The following is a 10,953-nucleotide window of genomic DNA, read 5'->3' as shown; positions in this document are numbered from 1 at the left end:
TTTCTATTTCTCTACACTTTGACTAGTTTATAACTCCTTGATGACACTAAATAGATTTATTGTGTGTAAGAATGAAAATTAACTGACCTAGATGTAAGGTAAGCTTCACAAAAGCAAGAACCTTGAGTGATTCTTTTTATAACTATTGTATCCTCAGTACGTGTGGAAAGCACACATTGATATTGGTTGATTAGCTAAATAAAAGAGGGAATAACTAAAAAAAAAAAACTGCTTTAAAAAAAACAAAAACAACAAACAAACAAACAAACAAACAAAAATAGGCTTCCCCTTACCCTTTATGTGATCTTGGAAGAGTCACTGAATCCCTTCTATGTCGTTGTGTTTTTTTTGTTGTTGTTTTTTTAATTCTTACCTGAGGATATTTTCCATTGATTGGTTTCCTCACCATATACATCCTACCAGGGCTGGGGATCGAGCCTGCAACTGAGGTATGTGCCCTGCACTAGAATCAAACCCGCCATCTTCCAGTCCGCAAGTTGAAGCTGTATCTCCTGATCCCAACTGACTAGGGTCCTTCTACATCTTGATTTCCTCATTGGTCAAGTGGGGATGATGATGCTGGTGATAGCATATTATTGGAGGGTTAAGTGAGATGATGAAGGCACTTGGGAGATGAAAATGCTACACAAATGTATAGCATGGTGCTGAGATTCATTCTGAAATCAGTAGTTGCACTCAGAACAGAAACAGGTAAGATGGTCAGTTTGGCTCCAAATGGTAGACCCTAATTGTTGGCCTACCTTGAAGATTTCAAGTTGCACTGTTTTTAAAAAGTTACATTGTAAGAAATGGAGATAAAGAATTAGCAGAATAAGTGGCTAAAGAGATCCAAGCACAAAGACTTTTAAGATGTGTTAGGTAAATATCCCCAAGTTTGGATGGGCCTCTTTGTAAGCACATGTCTCTGGAATTCATTACTCTTCTTTTTCACCTCAGAGGGAATGAAGACATTTTCTTGCTTGATGTAGAGGAAAAATCACTGTATCAGGAAACTTGGATTATGATACTAAGCTCTCCACTAATGTCTTAGGGAGCCTTGTATTAACTCTCATATCTCTAGGGATTTTTTCTAAGATGACAAAATTGTATAAGAAAAAGTCTACAGTTCTTCTATTCTCTAAAATTTTATATTATAATTATAATTCCTAAGCATCCAGAAGAAATAATGAATTTGAATCCCAGGAAACTTTGCATGACCACTCAGCTTCCTGAATCCCTTATTCTATTAATATCTCTTCCCTTCTGCACATATTTCTACAAAATTCTTTCATTCTGATTTTGAAAAGCTTACTTTGGGGAGTCATTTTGTTGGTTAATTTAGGTTATATCTACCACTTCTATGACACCACAGTATGGGCACTATTCTAAGAATTTAACTCATTTAATCCTCATAGGAGCTTTATGAAGTATATCAAGCATGTCAAACTCAAAGATTCACATGGGCCAAATAAATTAGGTTTAAGTTTATCTGGGTTGCAAGAAAACAAAAGCTACTATTTTCATAGAAACATAGATTTATTTCAATAGAGACATGCTGAATACAAAGGGTTGAAATGAGTAATTGTTAATATAAAATAATAGAACATTTTAATAAAAATTCATATTTTTTCTTAAACATTAACTTACCAGACACTGAATAACTGCACAAATTAATAAGCATAATGCAAATAAACCTATTTTTTTTCTTGTTCTTTGAAAGCGAAATATTTCCTGTTGCACACACCAAACAAGTCAGTCCAAGACTAATGATGTGACGATCAGTTGCTAAAATATTCACTGCTAGTACTAGTAGAAAGAAATGGTGTGCCTGTGTGTAAGGCACATAAGGGAAATGAATGCAACACAATTATAGTAATCAATACAATATAGTAATTAGCAAACGTTGTAGTTCATTATTAATAATTATGTATAACAGGATATTGTAAAGATTAAGTTATGAAATTTTTATTAAAATGTTTCTTGCATACCATTATATTGGCTGGGCTGCAAAAATATTCATTGTGGGTCACATGTGGCCAGTGGGCTGTGCATTTGACATGCTTGATGTAGATGTTATTGTGATTCTTTATATATGAGTAAATTGAGGCAAAGGTGTGTTGTTGTTTTTTTAATTTGTCCAGAGTCATACTACTATTAAGTGCCAGAGTGGCAATTCAGATCCAGACTGTTTTATAACTCCACATATGTATGCTAAAGTAATAAGTTGTACTAAGTTTAGAGGTAGGAGGAAAGCTAGTGAGAGGAGGTCTACAGTAAGAAAGCACAGAGCCAGGTTCCCAGATCAATGTGACAGATACACAGTGCAGGTAAACTAGTTAAACAAATGAGCAACCAAAAGTCTGAGTTCTATCCCATAGATCAGTTTGTTCTCAAAATTTTGTCTCTGAGATTGCCTGCCAAAAATGTGACTTTAAATATAAAACCAACAAAATGAAATCATTTCTTGGAAAACATTTCTGTGGTTTACTATGGAATGCCAAGTTAAGAATATCTGTCTTACATTTTCAAGCACATGTGTTGTAGTAATTTTATGGGGTAATGAGTTGGCTTCCATTAAATATATTTTATTTTTACAGGGGCTGGGGCTGGAGAACTGTTATGTGGCAGGCAGTGAAATATCTTACTTTTACAGATTGCTCTAGCTAATCACCTACAGGTGAATTTTCTAGGAACTGTGCTTTTAACCATTTAACTACTATGGATTTTATTGGGTTGTGACTGAAGACTTTGGACATAATGTCAGGGGCCAAATGGTGAGGAAAGGAGGAGTTCAGGATATGAAGAGAATGATGAGTATAACAGAAGAAATGTGGGACTTTTGTCTCAACTTTAAAACTTGAATGGGACTTAAAGTCCATTCATTGGATTCAATAAGAAACAATTCAAGATGTGACAATAGCTAATTAGTGGAGGCAATTGTCATTTATCAAAGTTAGCAGAACCTCACTTCCCAGTTTTCCACATGACAGATGTTTAGTTTACCAATATCTATTTTCTCCTTCTTCCTTACTAATAGAAGCAAAAATTTGTTACTAAAGATTCTATTCCCCAGATTATTTTTCAATTAGGGGTGACCATGTAACACCATTATTCACCATTATTACCAAAAAGATGTAAATGGAAATTGTCTGAGGATTTCTGGAAAAACAGCTCCTTCCCCGTCCTCCTAAATGGTGGCCAAGAGCTTCAACAACCATTAATTAGGCAAGAGAAATGAGTTATGGTGGTGGTCCAGGAAGAAAGATGTTTTTAAAATAAATTTTATTGATTTTTTTACAGAGACAAAGGGAGAGATATAGAAAGAGAACTAGAAACATCGATGAGAGAGAAACATTGACCAGCTGCCTCTTGCACACCCCCTACTGGGAATGTGCCCACAACTCAGGTACATGCCCTTGACTGGAATCAAACCTGGGACTTTTCATTCCACAGACCGACGCTCTACCACTGAGCCAAACTGGTTTTGGCAAGATATAGATTTTTTAAAAATATATATCTTATTGATTTTTTACAGAGAGGAAGGGAGAGGGATAGAGAGTTAGAAACATGGATGAAAGAGAAACATCGACTAGCTGCCTCCTGCACACCGCTACTGGGGATGTGCCTGCAATCAAGGTACATGTCCTTGACCAAAATCGAACCTGGGACTCTTCAGTCCACAGGCCAACGTTCTATCCACTGAGCCAAACCAGTTACGGCAAGACATAGATTTTTTTTATTCTGTGTAAAGTTGATGCTACTACTCTGGACTGCTTAGGAAAAGCATTCTTGTGTTTTGAAAAATAAATACATATTTTTGATATGTAAGCATTTGCCTAATTCTAGGAATATACTCTCACTGTGCTCTTTCCTCTTACCTACTCCCTCCAGTGGCTCCAAGTTTTAGAGCTGACATATTCCCACCTATTAGTGGTCATACTGAGGGGGTAGGGTCACATGTCATTCCATTTATTGTAATTTCTTGAATAGGGAAAATCATTCTTGGTTTATTCTTGGTTTATATGAGAAAGACAAAGGGTTGTGACCCAAGATGAGATCAGTTAGGACAATCAGTCTGAATTTTAACATAAACGTAATAGTCAGTGAAGTAAAAGAATCTGTTGTATATCCTACTAGGAAGGTCAAATGAATATGAAAGATATGGTGCCTGGTGGTCACTGGTTTGATTCCCAGTCAGGGCACATGCCTGGTTGCAGGCTCAATCACTAGTAGGGGGTATGCAGGAAGCAGCCAATCAATGTTGACACACTGATGTTTTCTTCTCTCTCTCTCCTTCAATCTTCTTCTTTTCTAAAATAATCTTTTTTTAAAAAAAAATCATATTAAAAAGAGAAGAGCTGGGTGCCTAATCTTTGCCTAATAGTGGGATATGAGAAATGTCACCCATGAGGTTTTGGGTGAAAAATTTATAAAAGACTGGTGGCAGTTTTCAGTGTTCTAGGACCAAAATGCAGCCCATCTGGGTAGAATTTCTCTGAGGCTAAATACCAGTAGGACATGAGATATTTGATCAGTAAAGGCTGGAAAGGGAATTTTAAAGAACTTTGAAGGGAGCATTCAAGAATTACCTGAAAGTAAATGGGTGCAGTTTATGTAGTTTTTCTGATGTTACTAAGAAGAAACAGCTTAATGCTGGAAGCCTGTGTGTTAAGTATGGGAGATTAGAAAAACTTTGATGGCATCATTGCACTTAAACTAACACCAGCCTTTAGCTTTTTTTTGTATGAGCCAAATAAATCATCTACTTTTTGAAGCTACTGTTGGGCTTTGTATTTGTGGCTAAACTTACTGCACACTGACACATTCCCTCTTTTCTCTGCTCCATAGATATCTAATAAGTCAGAGAAACACATCTGGGTTAAAGACTGACCTTGTAATAGAAGAGTTTAACTATAATTATCTAGGCCTCTATGATGTCTACTTTATGTTTAGTTTTGTTTTTGTCCAGAAATATTTAGACTCATTATATTTAAGCTAGAGGCCTGATGCACCAGTGGGGTCCCTCAGTCTGGTCTGTGGGATCTGGCTGAAACTGGCTCTCTGACATCCCACATTGCTAGAGGCCTCAGGCCAGGATGAGGGACCCCACCATTGCATGATGGGGACTTAGGATGGACGCAGGAGGTTAGCCAGCCAAGTAGGGACCACAGGAGGGCTCCAGGGTGTGTCTGGCCTGTCTTGTTCAGTCCCAATTCTCTGGACCCCAGTAACAAGCTAACCTGTGGGTCAGAGCATCTGCCCCCTGGTGGTCAGTGCATGTCATAATGAGAGGTTGATGATAGATGACCAGACACTTAGCATATTAGGCTTTTATTATATACGATGAGTTCCAGGAATAACAGGTGTTTTTTAATTTTTAGTGAATTTGTTGTGTGACATTAGTTATATAGGTTTCAGGTCCACAATTCTATAATACACACATGTCAAACACAAGGCCAGCGGGCCAAATCCGGCCCTCCAGGCCTTGCAATGTGGCCCGCACCGCATTGTCATCACTGCACTCCGCTGCGTTCCATCACAATGATGCGCGGTGACATAGGCGGCTTGTGATCTCGCCGGCCGCCTCGCTGGCCGCCGTACTTGCTATCTATTACGCATGCGCATAGATAACAAGTCACGCGAGATTCAGGGGGCGTGACCTATAGTCCGGCATCCGATGTGGTTGTGCGGGTGGCAGAGCAGAGGAGAGAGTGAGTGTGCGGGCATAAAAAATACACAGCAGAAGCTGCCAGTTCCTGGCATAAAGTACAGGCATAAAAATCGCAACAGAATCTGCTATCTGTATCCAGCCAGGCATTTATTGACTGACTTTTTTTTTCTCCACTCCATCTGCCAAATCAAGCTATCCCTGTGCAGTTTTCAACTTTTTCCTTCTAACGCAGATTTCCAATAAACTACATCTTTCACTGCCAATATTGATCCCAAAATGTCCAGGAAAAGAAAAGTTGACGGTGAAGGCAGACAATTTAATGACAAATGGGAAAATGAATACATGTTTGTGCTTAGAGAGGGCAAACCAGTGTGTATATTGTGTTATGAGACAGTGTCGGTGATGAAAGAGTACAATATACGTCGTCATTTTGACACCAAACATAATGTTAAGTATGGCAAATATACTTTGGAAGAAAAGCATAAAATTGTTAAAGAACTAAAAGGCAAACTACAATCACAGCAGCAAATGTTTACAAAGGCTACAGCGAAAAATGATGCTGCAGTGAAAGCAAGCTTTATAGTGGCTAAAGAAATTGCCCGTACTTCAAGGTGTTTTTCAGAGGGTGCCTTTTTGAAGCAATGCATGCTAAAAGTGTGTGAGCAAGTATGCCCAGACCAGATACAGAGTTTTCAAAATGTCAGTTTGTCAAGAAACACCATTGCAGATAGAGTTCAAGAACTCTCAGGAAATCTATCATCACAGCTGGCTGAACAGGCATGCAGTTATCTCGCTTTTTCACTTGCTATCAATGAAAGCACAGACAACACTGATACAGCGCAGCTGTCCATCTTTATACGTGCTACGAAGACTGACCTCTCTGTCACTGAGGAACTTTTGGATGTAGCTGTCATGCATGGGATGACGACTGGTAGAGATATATTTGAGGCTGTGGAGAAATCTATAAATAATTTTAAATTACCCTGGGAAAAGTTGGTGGGGCTAACTACCGATGGCGCACCTTCAATGTGCGGAGAAAAGAAAGGCTTGGTTGGACTAATGAAGGAAAGAATGCAAAAAAGTCACTGCCACACACCCTTGATTACTTATCATTGCATTATCCACCAAGAGGCTATGTGTGGAAAAGTTCTAGACATGAATGACATAATGACCACAGTCATTAAAACTATTAACTTTATACGGGCACGTGGCCTGAATCATCGCCAGTTCCAGCAGTTTTTACAGGAGGTGGGTGCAGAGCATGGAGACGTGCCATACCACACAGAAGTAAGATGGCTGAGCAAGAGCGCAGTCCTCAAAAGATTTTTTGAGCTCAGAGAACAAATTGCTCTTTTCATGGAAAGTAAAGGAAAGCCCTTGCCTGAACTGTCGGATCCCGCCTGGCTATGTGATTTTGCTATGATGTGTGACATATGCGAGCATCTCGCCCAACTGAATCTGAAGCTGCAGGGACGCAAACAAGTCATCACGAAGATGTCTGACATGATCACAGCATTCCAGCGTAAACTTCAACTATGGAAGTCCCAACTGGAACAGGACAATCTTGCCCACTTTCCCGTTTGTTTGAGTATCTCAACCACTATTTCTGGTACTTTTCCTTGCAGTCGGCTGGCTACCAAAGTTAGCCGTTTACTAAGTGAATTTGAGCGGCGCTTCCCTGACTTTAGAACACAGCACTCAGGCTTTGACATCTTTGCCAATCCTTTTACAGTTGATGTCAACAATGTGCCCCATCACCTTCAGATGGAGATAATCGAGCTTCAGTCTGACAGTGGCCTGAAATCAAGGTTTCAGGATGTTGAAATTGAGGACTTCTACCCTCTACTGCCCCCTGACTCAATGCCAGAGCTCCGACTTCATGCTGCCCGTATTCTATCCATGTTCGGGAGCACCTATCTTTGTGAACAGATGTTTTCAATAATGAATCTGAACAAAAACAAGCACAGATCACGCATTACCGATGACAACCTCCATGCTGTTTTGCGGGTTGCTACAGCCCAAGAAATAAAACCGAACATTGACTCATTGATCCGGGGAAAACGGTGTCAGACATCTAGCCAGAAAACAAAACAATGAGCATTTTAGGTACATTCCAATATTACTGTTTTGCTTGATACCAATATTACTGTTTTGCTTGATAGCATGTGAGTTGGTTAACAGCACTGTTAAGGAAAAGATTGTTCCACTCATTTTAAATTCACATTTCTGGTTAACATTGTCAGTTTATGACTGTTCAGTAAACCATTCGGCCCGCGATTTAGGCTGGATTTTAGATTTTGGCCCCTTCTCTGATTGAGTTTGACACCCCTACTATAATACATCATTTGTATGTTGTATTATGCGTTCACCAACCCAGTCAAGTCTCCTTTCTTCACCATTTATCCCCCTTTTACCCTTTTCTACCTCCCACCACTCCCCTTTCCCTCTCATAATTACCATATGTTATCTGTGTCTAAGAGGTGTTTTTATTTTCTTTGCTTAATCCCTTCATGTATTTCACCTAGCTCCTGAGTACCACTCTCCTATGAAAGCTGTCAATCTGTTCTCTGCATCTGTGAGTCTGGCTTCTATTTTGTTTGTTAGTTTATTTTGTTGATTAGATTCCACGTATAAATGGAATCACATGGTACTTGTTTTCCTATAACTGGCTTATTTCACTGACCATAAAACTCTCCCAGGTCCATCCATGCTATTTCAAATGGTAAGGTTTGCTTCATTTTATGGCCAAGTAGTATTTCATTGTGTAAAAACCTTTTTTACCCACTCATCTACTGATGGGCACTTAGGATGCTTCCAAATCATCTTGGCTATTGTAAATATTGCTGCAATTACAATTTGAGTGGGCTTGAGGTCTTCCTAGGAAATGGGAACATTTTGACTTTCTAAAGATAGCTTGAGGAAGGCAAGATGTAATGCCGAGAAGGAAAGCAAGGAAAAGAAACAGATGGGCATTGAATACACAAGTTGTGCTCATCATGTACATGTCAGCATGTCACCTTTTTTACTTCTCAGAACTGCTCTTTAGGCATATTTTGTTACAGCCATTTTAGAGAATCTGAAATCTGAAACTAAAGTGGTAAAAGCCTGTATTACTAAATAGTAGAACCAGATTTTATATCCAGATATTCTGACTGAGCATCCAGATGTTGTGTCCTTTGTCCTGAAAGGTGACATTACCTTTTCTATACCAGACGGCTATCAAACCTGTCCATTGCTTTGAAAGGAGAGGCTATCTTTATTTTCCAAGGCTCTTTATGATACAGACATCCTTGAAAGGAAAATGGGGAGCTAGGGCGGCCAGTGCCTTTGCTTGCAAACAGTGCAAACATAAGAGAGGTCCATGGAGCATTATCTCCCATCAGCATTTACCTTTGTCTTTTTCTGCTCTCTTTCTGACACCCCTCACCATGGTTCAGTTCCGTCTTTGTGCTCCTTTCCTGTCTTAAGGTCTTAGGGCCTTTCAACTTTTTTACTCGTTTCATTGAGGAAAAATTTAAAAAACTAATTTTAAGCAATACAATTTGACTGTAACCCAAAAGGTTTTTATATAAACTTTACAGGCAACAAACTCATAAGCATTAATTCATCAGCTCATTTATGTATTCAGTGTTTGTTGCGTAGTAGCTACTATAGAGCAGGTACTAAGTGTTTTCATTTTAGACATTCAGACACTAGTGAATGTAAAGAAGTAACAGTATCAAGTAGGAATTTTACTCAAGTGAGGTTTAGCGCTTTTACATGGGATGGTATAGGAAGGCCTCTGTAAAAGAAAAGTGAAATTTGAGCTAAGAACTCATGAATAAAAAAAGAGTCAATTATTAAAATTGCCTGAAAAAAATTAGCCTGAGAAACCAGTTCTAAATCTATTAGGTTGAACCAGTTGAAACTGATAATGTGCAGTAGTCTCCCTTCATCTTTGGTTCCTCTCTCCAAAGTTTCAGTTTCCTGAGGTCAACCATGGTCTTAAAATACTAAATGAAAAAATTCCAGAAATAAACAATTCATAAGTTTTAAAAATGTATTCTATTCTGAGAACATGATGAAATATCAAGGGATCCCCTCCAGTATGCAAATCTCTCTTTGTTTAAGGTTACCATTGTGTTTCCACTACTGGTCACTTCCTAACCATCTTGCATTATCAGATCCAATGTTGCAGAATCACAGAGCTTGTGTACAAGTCACCTTTATTTACTTCAGAATGGCTCCAAAGTTCAAGAGTAGTGATCTTGCAATTTAGATATGCTGAAGAGAAGCTGTAAAATGCTTCCTTTAAGTAAAAGAGTGAATGTTCTGGATGTAATAAGGAGAGGGGGAAAAAATCATATGCTGAGGCTGCTGAGATCTACGGTAAGAATAAATCTGAAATTTGAATAATCATGAAATGGTGAAGAAGGAAAAAGAAATTCTTGTTAGTTCTGTGTCACACCTCAAATTGCAAAAGTTATGACCACAGTGTGTGAGAAATTGCCTTAGTATGTATATATGCATCTATATATGTATGTATGCATGTATGTGCTGGGGTCTTTCTCAGCATCAGCTAGGGTTCAGGAATCTGGAAAGGGGGCTGTGCATAAATGAATGAGGAAATATGAATTTAGAAGGCATTTTGGGGTGCTAGATGGAAACTTAATTCTAATGACTAAGCTCCATGAATGTCCTGGACTCATAGCTTTTTATTAACACATTTTGCCCTAAAGCAAAGCAGATATACCTATCAAAGGTAAGGTTTGGTACACAGTAAAAGTTTGGGGGAACTGCCCTGACTTCTTGCATCAGGCAATAGTATATAAATCTTCAGCCCTAGTGAAGCCCCAAGTTCCATCAACCTTTTGATGAACTTTTTGCATTTATGACCTGCTGGAGTTAGCCTCTAGATGTATGTATATATGTACACATGTGAATATATATACATATCCTATATAATAAAAGGCTAATATGCAAAGAAACCAAAGGGTGGAACAATCGTAACAATCGAACAACTGAAAAACTGGTCACTATGACATGTGCTGACCAGAAGGCAGAACATGGTGGGCATTGGCCGCAGCAGGATGGTGGAACAGGTGAGAAGGGGTGCCAGACCAAGGCAGGGCACTGGTTGCTATCATTGGAGCAAGCCTCTGGTGGTTACTGAACATTCTTTGCTCTCGCATGCTGTGGCCCGATCCAGTGCTCGCATCGCACCTACTACTGGCATCAGCCCTGCTCTCACCTCCTGCCAGCACCAGCCCCACTCTCACGCATAGCCAGCGCCAGAACCACTG

The sequence above is a fragment of the Pipistrellus kuhlii genome, unplaced genomic scaffold (assembly GCF_014108245.1).
Source record: "Pipistrellus kuhlii isolate mPipKuh1 unplaced genomic scaffold, mPipKuh1.p scaffold_m20_p_9, whole genome shotgun sequence".
NCBI classification, from domain to species: Eukaryota; Metazoa; Chordata; class Mammalia; order Chiroptera; family Vespertilionidae; genus Pipistrellus; species Pipistrellus kuhlii.
The sequence above is the reverse complement of the archived record's forward strand: the minus strand, read 5'-3'. Positions refer to the sequence as shown.